Below are 13993 nucleotides of genomic sequence, written 5' to 3'. Positions count from 1 at the left end.
TGCCAGCCAGCCGGGGGGGTGGGGTGCGGGCAGTGCTGTTTCTGTACCGCAGCTAAACCCTGGGACCCAGAGATTAAATCTCAGAGCAGTGTGCTTCATTCAAAGAACCACAGTCTTGCAGCCAAAGAAATAATTAAAAAGGAATTTCATTTCTTACCTGGGCTTCTCAAAACTGTGAAGGGGATCTAAATTCAGAGCCTCTAGTAACCAGCATTCCCCCCTACCCACTTCCTGCCCACAGGCCAGCTTCCTGGAGCATCTCCCCCTCCTCCCCCACTCCAGGTCTTCCCAGGTCCTTAGTACCAGCCTTGCAATGGGATAGCAATTACAGGCTTATCTTGGGTAGGTGAAGGAGAGGCAGAGTGGGGGGAAGTCTGACTACTCCCTCATCATTTTAATAACTTTGGTTTGATGTTTGCTGTGTTAGTCTAGATCATTATTCTTGTTATCACCTGATTTTGTGCAGAGTACAAATAGATTATCCAAGCTGACGTACTATGGTGATCTAAGCCAAGGTCAATGGAGCAATATTTGGTTCTGTAACTTTACAAGTTTCTAGTTGCCCATATGACAAGGGAAATCTAACCCTGTGGTCAATTAAAAAATTACAATGGTGGCTTTTTCTCATAGGATGCATGAGGGACTCCATGCATCCTTTCCTATGCATATGGTTAACACATTGGAACTATGGTTACATAAAGTAAGGGAAGTGATTATTCATAACCCAGTGAGAGGCAGACACTAGATGGTAAAATTATAAGTCCATCTCTTTGCTCTGATGATGGGAAATTGCTCAAATTGTGGGAAACTGACAATAATTGGGGTAAAAATATCTCCTGAATTTGTTCAGGACAAAAAAGGCAGACCCCGAAAAGCCAGAAACGTTTTCAGAAGACAACTCAACTGAAAAGGAAACCTCTATGAACAGCAGCCAGTTATTTCTGGACAATCATACTTTTGTTTGTTTTAAAATGAGACTATATGGGGCAGCACTGAAGAAGCAAAATAACTGATAAAGAAGCCCCCACTTTGGAGGGGGCCACAGACCAGCAGACACCGTGCAGACTGCAGCGCTCTATGTTGTTTAAGGAAGCTGCCATTGTGGAAGCCCCAGAGGAGCAGGGACTGAGTCTCGTTGGGGTGATGAGCGTCAAGAACCTGGAAGCAGGTCTAGATTGAAGGACCCGCATGCACAAAGGTGCACAGGTGGGAGTGTGCACAGCAGGGTTAACGGACAGGGGGCACCCAAGTGGGGCTGGAACATGGGAGGCCCAGCATGAAGCCTGCATGCAGAGGTGGGGGCTTACACAGTGTCTCTGGAGGACAGGAGCAGCAAAGATTAAGGTTAAGCGAATAAGGGAAACGAACCTGGACACTTCATCCTGTGTAAGGACTTGACCATTGAAAGAGGCCCCAGGGTCGACAGTTTCTAGGAAACAAAACCAGCACTTTCTAATCCTTTGGGGGAAAGACAGGGAAAGAGCCTCAGTGGGTGTATGATTTCATGGAAGAGCATCTGGCCACAAGTGCAGCTCAGATCAGAGGGAGAGGCAAGACAGCAAGAGAGGTGATCAAAGAGAAACGCCATCAGAAATCCAGCACACACACATATATCCATGCAATTTACACCATCGACTCTTCTAGAATCTGACTCAAGAATCTCTTGTGTTTTTTTCTCTTGTATGGTTGAAGACAAATTGTGCCTATCCTGACAAAGGCTTTCTAGGCTAGGTCCTTCCAAAGTGGTGCTGGATCCAATTCACATTAACAGGGGCACCAACAATTCAGAGCAGTATGCGTTCATCTGTGCCCCTGCCACCCCCCCCCCCCTTAGCATGCAACACAGAATTACAGGAAGGTAAGGACCAGGAGTTTTCTTTAGGATCCCATGCAGCAGCACTTCTGAGCCCTCAAACCTAAAGGAGTATTCCATTTCCATGTGGGGAGACAGGCCACACATGGTCCAAATTCCTCGCACATATTGAATTTCTCGATGTTTGTAAAGTTTCCCTTATCCTTAAGAAAAGTTAAGATTTGGAAGAAGAAATACTCCAGTTTGTGTGTACATAGGCTATCCCTTTCAGTAGTAGAACTGTAATCTCCACAGGATACTTTACAAGGAACTGAGGTCATACAAAGTACTATTTATTAATAGTACCTTTTACTAACTGCTTTTAAATATCAGATCATCTTCTTTTCCCACTGAGCTTTGTAAAGACAAGCTGAACATCAGCGCAATGAAATGATCCACATATAATGATGTTTGAATACATTAAGAGTCCTGCAGAGCAGATGCAGCTCAAGCAGTTGAGTGACCACGTCCCACATGGGAGGGCTCAGGTTCGGTTTCTGTTGCCTCCTGAAGAAGACAAACAAACAACAAGCAGACGTCAAGCAAAAACAATAAGTAAAAAAGCAATGAGCAGACAACAAGAAAAAAAACGAAACAATAAGCAGACAAGGGAAAAAAACAAAAAGCAGACAAGAAAGAAAACAATGAGCAGACATAAGAAAAAAAAAAAAAAAAAACAAGAACGAGCAAATAAACCCTAAAACAACAAAACAGGCAAACAGAAAGCAGATGTGGCTAAAGTGGTTTAGTGCTTGCGTCCCACATGGGAGGTCCAAGGTTCAGTTCCCGGTGCATCCTAAAGAAAAAAACAAAACAGACACTGAGCAGACAATGAGCTAATAATGAACAAAAAAACAATGAGGAAAAACAGGGAGCCAAAACAATGAACAAACAAAAGAGGGAGCCACCTTGGATTTGGGGGGTTGGCATTTTAAAAAAAAAAGAGTCCTGGGTTTTAGTTCTGGCTTTGCTACCACTGGTATGTGACCTTGAGCAAGGTTCTTGACATCACTGAACTTTTACTTCTCTATCTGGAAACTGATGCAGTGATCTCTAAGGTTCTTCCTGCTCAAATAGCCTACCAAAGATGGTCTTACCCATCTTTGCACCACCTGTGACTAGCTTTGTGTTGACATATAGCAGGTGTTTCACACCTTGATGGAATGGTTCTCTACCACATTCAATAAAGAGTGTAGTTTGAAGGGTTTTGCCTCCTCCTGGGTTGGTGAACGGTGGTTTGGACAAGCACATGCCATGTCACACAGGGCAGTCACGACTGTTACCTTGTGGGCACTGGAGCCTGATTTTCCAATAACCAACTGAAATCTTTAAATCTTTAAAAAACCACCATGTCAGCCAAACAAAATATTTTGTGGATGATAGGCTGCAGACCAAAAATTTCCCACAAGCTGCCTGATTTGGTCTGTGCATTAGATACTTATGGTTTAATTTGGAAATGAGGATATAGACGCAGCTGTATCCTGAGGATACGACGTGCTTGTTTATAGGCTTTTACTTGAGGTGGGCTAAATCCAACTGTCATGAGACGGGCAGTGATAATTTCCTATGAGGCTCATCCGAGTCTGGGAGGAACATCCTTGTAACAATTAGTGTAAGATCCCAGCAGAACATTCCCATGCAAAGCTACATTTAGACAGAGGATCCTGTTGATGATATAACTCCCTTCAAACTCATAGTCACACAGACTAAACTGCTAAGAGATGAAACTGTGGCTGTTTCAATCTGCATTGGTAACTAGAACGGCAAAACTATGGGGAAAATATAGGAATTTAGAGATTTTAGACAGGAATTTGGGACACAAGAAAAGGAGACAAGATCGGATGGCCAGGGACAAAACATGTGTCAGGGGACTCGTAATAGATGTTAGTACTTACTATATCTTAAACATGTAGAGAAAAAGACAAGGAGAGGGCCAATTTTTAAAAAGAGTTTAAGCGTTTCTATTTTGAATCTTGTAAACCTTGAGAGAAGTTAAAGAATGAATATGATTCAACGCACTTTTCCAATCTGAAGACTCATGTCTTTGCTAGGGTCTGCGAAACTTAAAATAATATTATTCCTTTGATTATTTTCACCTTCCTCATTTCTTTTTCTTCTCCTTTGTGTATATTTTATTAGAAAGAGATTGGGATCTTAGAATCTATCCTCTAAGACACTTTCCTCTCTCACGTTTTTCATCTCTTTGTTCTTTTGAATTGTGTTCTGGGAAAAAACAAATCTTTCAGTTTGATCTTCCAGTCTACGAATTCAATCTTAGCAGACACCCATCAGTGGAACTTTTGCATTGTGATGACCATATTTTAATTCTCAAAATCTCTCATTGTTTTATTATAACAGTGCATTTGTCAGAGTTGTTCAAATACTACGTTTAAGGTTTGTATAGTTCATCTTATTATATAAAGAAAAAGAAAACCATCATAAACAATATTTGAACTCTAGTAAAGATTGTGCATGCTGAAGTGTTTAGGGGAGGGGTACTGATATCTACAATTTCCTTTGAAATGCAGCCCATGATAGGATGAACTGATGGATTGACAGAGGAAAGGACATGTGGACAGATGCATGATAAAACAAGCAGAGTGAAACCCTAAAGATAGAAATCAGATGGGGGTTATAGTACGTTGAATATAAACTCCTTTCATCTTTTCTATATGTTTGAAAGCTTTCATAATGAAATCTTTGGAAAAATAAGAAAAATATGTTGATAGCCAGCTCTGGGTCTGAGGGTGAGGTTTGATTCATGTGGGGTGATCTGACTTGGCCAATTCTTTGAAGAACCCCTACTCTCAGCCCCTTTGGGCCTTGGCTTGGGGGCTGGGCACATTTGCTACAGAAGGACCTTGCCATCTCCTGCCTGGGGGATACAGTCCTCGGTTCTGGGACTTAATCCCACTGAATGGAACATGACTCGCCCCACCCCCCCTCAACTGTGCATGTTGTTCCCTACTTTCCAGAAAAGTGGCTCTGTTGTACCTTCACCAGAGGGTAGAGGTCCAGATTCCTGGTTGTGGTGGTGATGATTGGGTTTAGGGAACCAGCTGCTTAAAGAGGCTTCTAATCAATCTTCCTGGATTTCATACTACCCTTATTCCTACTTTCAGAAGTACTTTATGATTCCAAGTGTGGGCCCTTTTGGGAGTTTCACAGCATAAATCGGGTTGCTTCTTGGCTCTCCTCATGGCCCCCTTAGGAGTCAGCTTTCCAAATCATTTACACCAGTCCAAGTGCTTTCCAGCAGAATTGCATTTCAACTGTCCTTTTTCCTAGTCTGTGTGTCCATGTGGGTCTGTGCATTAAGAAAAAAATATCAGGGGGTTGGGAGTGGGGTGGTGCCCTCTGAGCCTGTACCCTCTTTGCCTCCTTTGCCAGGGCTGTCCCCGCAGCACCCACTGCAGGGAGTGGCATGAGCTGGACTACCACCTGGACGTGCTGTGTGAGCTCTGCCCAAGATGACCTGGTGAAAGAGGCCCTGTTCATGGAACTCCTCCCATGTCTGCGAATGCCAATCTGGCATGCTTTGTTGGTTCAACCACTCTATCTGTCCAAAAGGGATGATTGTCTAAGTACAGGGCACAGTGGAGATGGACACAGCCTATAAGCTACCACCCCTGGAGAACTCTGACTGCAGCGCCAGCCCAGGAGACTGAAAGTCACCTGCTAGCACCTCCATCCCCCAGGCCAAGTCCACCCTGACCTCCACGGCAATCTCTTGTGCCAGGATCATGCTTCCAGGAGAGGGCTTTGCCTCAGAAGATGCTTCTAAATCCAAGAGGGCCCCTGGCTCTTACTCCTCCATGGGGAAACCCAGCCCAGGTCCAGGCTTCTTCTCCTTGGTGTCCAGCTTCTTGGTTTTGTCACCTGCCTTCCACCCTGAGCCTACTGTAAACTCAAGCAAAAGAAATGACACATCTGGCAAGGGGACGGGGACTTTTGTTGTCCCAAGCATGTCTGGACTCTGCAGGTGTTGGCTCGATGCCCTCCTAGTTCCCATGGCAAAGTGTTGGGGTTCTCGGTTCCTTTTTATTATTTATTAGTAATCACTTACCTAAAGATATAGTGCAATTGACAACTCCCATCTGATAGAAATCGCAGCACACTGCAAAGATTCTGGGGTTTCATGACAATGGAAGGATTTCCTGTTTATTTTTCCAAGTCAGTTCCATGTCCTACTCCCACGGAATTCTTGATTTCCACTCTAATTCTCACACATGTCCTTTTTTTAGTCTGCAACACAACAATGGAAACTGCAATGATCTTTTCCATGGCACTAACTCAAGGCCATGAACATAACAGGTGACTTCAAGGCAGGTGTTATGAGTCTGAGCCCTGGAGTTAGGGTGTCTAGGTCAGCAGCTGGACTCCACACTTGCAAGCTGTCCACTCGGTGAAGTTACTTTCCTAATCTCTGCCTCAATTCCTCACTGTAAAGTGGACAAGTTGGATTTTGTGACAATGATAGAAAGTAGTTCAAGTGCTTCAGGCATTGTCTGGAAATTAGGTGTTCAATAAATATGGGCTGTCATAGCCATTGTCATCATTGTCATTGAAGATTGGAGGCTGCAGAAATGTGCTACATTGCCATGCAGCACAGCAAATGACTTTGAAGCAAATATTAGACGTGCTTATTCTTAAATGTCCCTCTACTGGCCCTCTTCCAGGACAAAGGTCCTCTCTAATTACACTCCAGCTGACACCTTACTCTGACCTCTTCCCTTCTCCTCCCTGGTTTACTCATGTCCAGTCCCATCTCACTATCTTAATTCTAGTCCATCACACTGAGGCACAGGATTTACCTTTCCAAAATCAACCAGCTCATCAAGGTGTTTGGTCAAACAGAAATGTTTTTCTCCCAAGAGAAATTCTATATTCCACTCTTATAGCTAAAAAAATTGACAACTATTTTTCCCCATTTCGTAAAGCGTAGCTAAAATGTATGCATCTCCATTTTATCAAATCTTCTTTACTATTGAGTTTTTAGTTTCCTCTAGAAAGCACTTCTTATTTGTCATTTTGTATAAATTGCTGTAATGAACTGATTTTTATTAATTATATTTTCTAAATGGTTATTGTTAGTATTGAATAAAGTTATTATTTTTTTGTATATTTGTTTTTGAACTCGTCTTAATATCACTGTCTCATACAGTTTCGAATTGTTTTTCCATTTGTTTCCTTGGGTTTTTTTGGGGGAATATAATCTTTTTTCCCTTGCAAATGAGGACAGTTTTTCTTGCTTCTTTCTGACACTTATTCCTTGTATTTTGGTTTATTGCCCTGGGCAGATGGTATATAGCCATGATGATAATGACTCACTGCTATTGATGGATTCTATTTGCTAATATTTTGTTTCTGACTTACAAGGAAAACGAGGTCTGCAGTTTTCTTTTTGGTGTATCTTTTGGTTTTGTTATAGGGTTTTGCTGACTTCACAAAACAGTGAAAGAATTGAGAAGCAATCCTTCTTTCTGTGAGTTCTGGAACAATTTAAATGATTTCCATGTTATCTGTTCTTTGATGGAGCTTGAACCATGTAAGCTGTCTGAACCTGGCCCATTGAGAAGTCGTGCTTTCACCATTGTCTCATAACTTTTGTTAAGGCTTCCTAATCTTCTTGAGGTAGAAAATTTAGCTTTTTTCTAGAAAAATTATCCATTTCATCAAAGTTTTCAAATTTGTTTGCAGTTTTACAAAGTAATCTTTGATCCTTCAAAAACTTTCCTGTACATCTCTCCTTTCCTTGGTCTAATTATGGATATTTATTTTCTGACCTTTTCCCCTTTTGATTTAGGTAGGTCATGGCTTATCTTTTAATTTTTTTCAAGTAACTATTTCTTGAATTAATTAATTGATTCTGTTGTTTTGGGGTTTTCTTATTTCAAATTCAATTTTGTGTTTTTATATTTATTAATTCTTTCCTTCTGCTTTAGGTTTGATATTGTTTTCCTAAATTCTTGAGTTTGATGATTAATTTATTTGATTTCACTCTTTCATATTGAATAACAGGAGCGTTTAAAGCTTTAAATATTTTTTTTTCCCCAGAAGCAATTTTGGCTTAGTTTCGCTCTATAGATTTTGGTATGAAGGAATCTCATTGCTATTTTAGCAAAGAGGTGTCTTTTCCTAGGGTTGAGCAGTTGCTATCTGTGTTTACTGTTAATATTTGTTTCTAGTTTCATGTGTCTTCTACTCTTTGAAATATGTTGAAGTTGCCTTTATGGTATAATGTGGTCTTTATGTAAAATATTCAGTTAAGTTTTATAAATATTTCACAAGGACTTGAAAAGAATATACATACTGTTTTATATATATATGCATATCAACCTTATTAATTACAGTACTCAAATAATCTATATACCCAAGTTTTATCTTCTTGATCTATCAAGGACAGAAAGATGTAGAATTTGATTTTTTAAAAAAATATTTACCCCTTCAGTTTATCTGGGAATGCAATATCCAAGGGAATTGTTCTCAAGCATGGTCCTTGGACCAGCAGCAGCATCACCTGGGAACTTGTTAGAAATGCAGGTTCTCAGTCCCCACCCCTGATTTGGACCTACCAAATCAGAAACTCTGAGGCCCAGCATTCTGTGTTTTAAGAAGCTCTCCAGGAGATTTTGATACATACTCACATTCGAGGACCACTTTTATGAGGAATGAGGGCTGGATATAACCTTTTTCTACTGCCATTCTTGAGTAATTATTCTCTCCCCCCTCCCGCCCACTGGTTTGTGGTGCCACCTTTTTCAATACTGTAATTCTTTTTTGAACTATTTATTCTGTACCAGTTAACTGCATCATACCTTTTTTTTTTTTAACCTGGACCTCATATGTGGGAAGCCAGCACTTGACTGCTGAGCCACATTGGCTCCTTTGCGTTGGATTTTTAGTTTGTTTGCTTGTTGTTGTTGTTGTTGTTGTTTGAGTCACCAAACCAGGACCTCCCATGTGGGAAGCAGGCACTATTCAACTGCTTGAGCCACATCTACTTCCCCCCACACCATACTGTTTTAATTCTTACAGCTAATAATTAAAGACAGAGAATTAGACTTAAGGATTTCATTTTTCCTATTAAATTTGCAAAGATTAAAAAATCTCACTAATTTTCAGTGTTGATAAGAACATAATGAACTAGACACTTTCATACACAACTGGTGAGTATGTGAAGAGATAATTTTTTTTTCTGAAAAGAAGTTCTGGCAGTAGGTATTTAAAAATTTTTACCTTTTGTTTCAGTAATTTCACTTCTAGGAATTCATTCTAAGGAGAGAATCAGAACTGTTGAAAAATTACATTTGTATTACCTTTTAAAATAGAAAATAGCCCCAAATTATGTAGTCCAATAATATTCCAGTAGTAGTCTAACAATATAAGGATGGTTAAATGAATTATAGGTTCAATTCAAATAAAACATTATGCACACTTACTTGGCAGGGGAGATACCTTGATCACGAGGGTGGTTTTCGCAGGGCGAGCCTTATCCGTTGCACTCTGGATAAGCTGACCACTGCGATTTCCCCAAATGTGGGAACTCGACTGCAAAATTTGTGGTGAGAGGGGCTGTATTCATGCTCTCCCCTGAAAACAAAACAAACCAAAACAAAAAAACATTTTGCAGACATTAAAAAATTATGTTCCTGTAAAATATTTAATGACTTTGGCAAATAGCCATGATATACAACTATGTAAAAAACAAGTGTACAAACTGTATTTGTAATATCATTCCAACTTTGCAAAAGAAATTATATGTGCTCAAAGGAAAAAATACTCCAGAGTAGGAGAAAAGACTAAAGGTGCTATGTGATGGTTAGGCTATTGTGTCAACTCAGCCAGGTTGAGTTGTGCCCAGTTGTTTGGTCAAGAAAGCCCTGGGTTTTCAGTTGCCCAGGAGGATTGCATCCAGTAACCATGTGGAATCTGAGCCTCCTCTTGACATAGAGGTGCAACGGACACAACCAATCCAAGGACCTCAGAGAAAAGGTGGCAATGGAGTGGGAAAAGTGGACATGGTGGTTGTTGGGTATGGGGAATGGCAGGAAGAGATGAGATGTGGAGGCGCCTTTGGGACTTGGAGTTGCCCTGGATGGTGCTTCAGGGGCAATCACCGGACATTGTAAATCCTCCCAGGGCTCACTAGATGGAATGGGGGAGAGTGTGGGCCATGATGTGGACCAATGACCATGAGGTGCAGAGATACCCAGAGATGTACTTACCAAATGCAATGGATGTGTCATGATGATGGGAGTGAGTGTTGCTGGGGGGCGGGGGAGGGGTGCGGTGGGGGTGGTAGGGTCGAATGGGACCTCATATTTTTTTAATGTAATATTTTTACAAAATCAATAAAAAAAAAAAAAAAGAAAGCCCTGGGCTATCTATAATACAAGGGCATTTATGGACTTGAGTCACCATTGACTTTACTGCAGTGGTAAATCATAGATAGCTGGTAATAATTACATCAATCAGGGAGATTGCCATCAGCAATGACTGCAGAACCTGGACTTCTGCATCCCCATGGCTAAGTGAGAGGCTCTTATAGAATTGCATACTGTTGACAGATATCTCTTGTTGTTTCCCTAGATAACTCTGACTAATAAAGCTTGGTACCAGAAGTGGGGTGGTTCTTGAGGAACAGAGTCTTAAACATGGGATGCCTGAGGTGGTTCTGGGAATTTTGCTATTGTCTTCCTACTCTAATTGGACTCAAGTGTACTGACGACTCCCTTTCCAATAATGAAGAGGCTGCTAACAGTCCATGGTGCTAGTTGGTAATCAAGATATGCAAAATAGCATCACTGGATTCCCCTACTTCCACGCTTATAAGAAACAAGGATCTGGGTGAGTGTTTTCAACACCTTAACAGAGTTTTGTGGAATCAAACGGTATAATGATGTTGGATGACTCCTTCTAGATACACTGGATACAGTTACAAAAGAAAGAGATGAGTTAAAGGCTTCAAATTTGAAACCTAAACACCAAATGGATGATGCAAATGTTTCTATGTGTGCTCTGAAAGAAAATCTTGTCTTGTGTAGCCACAGGCTCGAAACATCTGAAAATCAAACTCATACTCATTGTACAAGTAGCAGAGTTACAAAGAAAACTAAAATCTGTTTAGATTTTAACTGCAGAGTTTCTGTAGTTAAAGTGAAGGCACTGATTGGAAAAGAGTGGAATCCAGAGAATTGGAATGGAGACATATGGGATGATGATGATATTGATGGAGACATTGGAACCCTGAATTCTGCTGAGACTTTACCAGATGAGCCTGCCATGGCCTGCCCTGTCCAGGCCACATCTTGTCAACCTTCTATCATCCAGCCTCCAGCCTGCCCCAGGAAGTCTGAAACAACTTCCAGCCCTGAGGTGGGTACCAGCCAAACTGAAGCCTGCCCTGCCCAACCTCCAGTCTGTCCCAGGGAGTCTGGACCTCCTCCTAGCCCTGAGGCACATACCAGCCAAACTCCAGCATGCACTGCCAAGCCTCCAGTCTGCCCTGAGGAAACTGCCTTCCAACCTCTGCCTGAAGAGATTAATCCTGTCTCACCAGAACGAAATGCAAGGGAATGCCTTGAAGTCAGTAGCTTGCAAGGCATTTCCAATCCTTCTCCTTATCCACCCCACCACCTCTCTTGTCTTCAAGACCTATTACTAGACTAAAATCACAATAAGCCCCCAAAGGTGAAATACAAAGTGTGACCCATGAAGAAGTAAGGTAACCTCAGAAAGAACTGCATGAGTTTTCCAACTTATATAGACAGAAATCAGGGGAATATGTGTAGGAATGGATATTAAGGGTATGGAATAATGGTGGAAGAAATATAAAGTTGGATCAGGCTGAATTTACTGATAAGGGCCCACTAAGCAGAAATTCTAGATTCAACACTGTAGCTCAAGGGGTTAGAATGGGCTCTAAGAATTTGTTTGGGTGGCTGATTGAAACATGGGCCTGAAAATGGCCTAGCATGTCTGAAGTTGAGATGCCCGACTTGCCCTGGTACACAGTAGAAGAAGTAGAAGAGGGAATTTAAAGGCTTAGGGAGACTGAAATGCTAGAATGGATTTACCATTTGAGAGCTGCCCACCCACCCCAGAGGACACACCTTTAACCAGGACTGTGAGAAATAAATTTGTAAGACTAACTCAAATCTTCCCTGAAGAGCTCTTTGGTTGCTCTTCTCTGTAGTACAGATATTACTGTAGGGAGGGCTGTGATGGAATTAGAATCCTTAAACATTATGGGGATGATTGGATATTGGTCTGGTAAAAGTCAAGTATCTGCTGTTAATGCCAAAGTCAAGGCGGGTGTGGCTACCACAATGAAAGGCAGATTCAAAAAAGCACTCAAAATAGTCTGAGTCATATAGAGTTATGGCATTGACTAATACAGCATGGGGTACTTAACAGTGAAATAGACAGGTAGTCTACTAAATTTCTTCTGGATCTGTATAAACAGAAGAGTTCTAGGTCAAGTGAATGAAACCCTAACTCAAATTACAGATGCAGAGAATCATGGCCCCTTAATCAATTCCCAGACTTGAGACAGTTTACAAACCCAGAGCCCCTTGAATGAGGAGAAAGCCAGGTCTCTTTGGGGAAGGATCCCATTAAACTGCCCAAAATTTATACTGTTAATCTTCCTCCCACCTTTCCCCAAGGAGATCTATGGCTTTTTTACCAGAGGAACTGTGCATTGGGAAAAAGGAAATGATCAGAAATTTCAGGGATTATTAGACACTGGCTCAGAAGTGACATTAATTCCAGGACATCCAAAATGTCACCGTGGTCCACCAGTCAGAGTATGGGCTTATGGAGGTCAGGTGATTAACAGAGTTTTAACTCAGGTCCATCTCACAGTTGGTCCAGTGGGTCCCTGGGCCCATTCTGTGGTTATTTCCCCAGGTCCAGAATGCATAATTGGAATAGGCATACTCAGTAACTGGCAGAATCCCCACATTGGATCCCTGGCTTGTGGAGTGAGGGTTATTATGGTTGGAAAGACCACGTGGAAGCCACTAGAACTTCCCCTACCTAGCAAAATAGTAAACCAAAAGCAATACTGGATTCCTGGAGGGATTGCAGAAATTAGTGCCACCATCAAGGATTTAAAGGATGCAGGGGTGGTGTCCAGTGGTGTGAGGAATGTCGAGATGTCCCTTCTAAAGTGAAGGATAAGCTGCATCTGGCTCCTCCTAAGACCAAAAAAGAGGCACAACACTTAGTTGGTCTCTTTGGATTTTGGAGACAACACATTCCTCATTTGGATGTGCTACTCCAGCCCACTGCAGCCCCTTTCTGGGACATCCCCGAAGGACAGTGGTGAGGGCAAATCCTTCCAGTGGGCAGAACTTCGAGGAGTGCACCTGGTTGTTCATTTTGCTTGGAAGAAGAAATGGCCAGAGGTGCGTGTATACACTCATTCATGGGTATTGCCAATGGTTTGGCTGGATGGTGAGGGACTTGGAAGGAACATGATTAGAAAATTGATGACAAAGAGGTCTGGGGAAAAGGTATGTGGATTGACCTTTTTGAGTGGACAAAAACATGAAAATTTTTGTGTCCCACGTGAATGCTCACCAGAGGGTAACTTCAGCAGAGGAATATTTAATAATCAAGTGGGTAAGTGACCCACTCTGTGGCTAATGCTCAGCCTCTTTCCCTAGCCACTCCTGTCATTGCCCAATGGGCTCATGAACAAAGTGGTCATGGGGGTAGGGATAGAGTTTATGCATGGGGTCAGAAACATGGACTTCCCCTTACCAAGGCTGACTTGGCTACACCCATTGCTGAGTGCCCAATCTGCCAGCAGCAGAGACCCACACTCAGCCCCTGATATGACACCATTCCTCAAGGTGACCAACCTGCTAGCTGGTGACAGGTTGACTATATTGGATCACTTCCACCATGGAAGGGGCAGTGATTTGTTTTAATTGGAAAAGACACATACTCCGGATATGGGTTTGCATTTCCTACATGCAATGCTTCTTCCAAAACTACCAGCTATGGATTTACTGAATGTCTTATCTACCGCCATGGCATTCCACACAGCATTGCTTCCGATCAAGGAACCCATTTCACAGCAAATGATGTGAGGGAATGGGCACATACCCATGGAATTCACTGGTCTTA

General features: G+C 42.0%; 1 long non-coding RNA gene and 1 other non-coding gene across 2 annotated transcripts in view; both read left to right on the top strand.

Annotated features, from left to right (window-relative positions):
- LOC131278669 (uncharacterized) overlaps positions 1–13993 on the top strand; it is a 99614-nt gene that overhangs the window by 17879 nt on the left and 67742 nt on the right. The window lies entirely within an intron of this gene.
- LOC111766447 (U1 spliceosomal RNA) lies at positions 9287–9448 on the top strand. Its single transcript, XR_002798495.1, has one exon. It is a non-coding gene; the product is annotated as a U1 spliceosomal RNA (small nuclear RNA).

Source organism: Dasypus novemcinctus, chromosome 6 (assembly GCF_030445035.2).
Source record: "Dasypus novemcinctus isolate mDasNov1 chromosome 6, mDasNov1.1.hap2, whole genome shotgun sequence".
NCBI lineage: Eukaryota > Metazoa > Chordata > Mammalia > Cingulata > Dasypodidae > Dasypus > Dasypus novemcinctus.
Note: the sequence above shows the minus strand (reverse complement) of the source record. Positions and strands in the feature narration are given on the sequence as shown.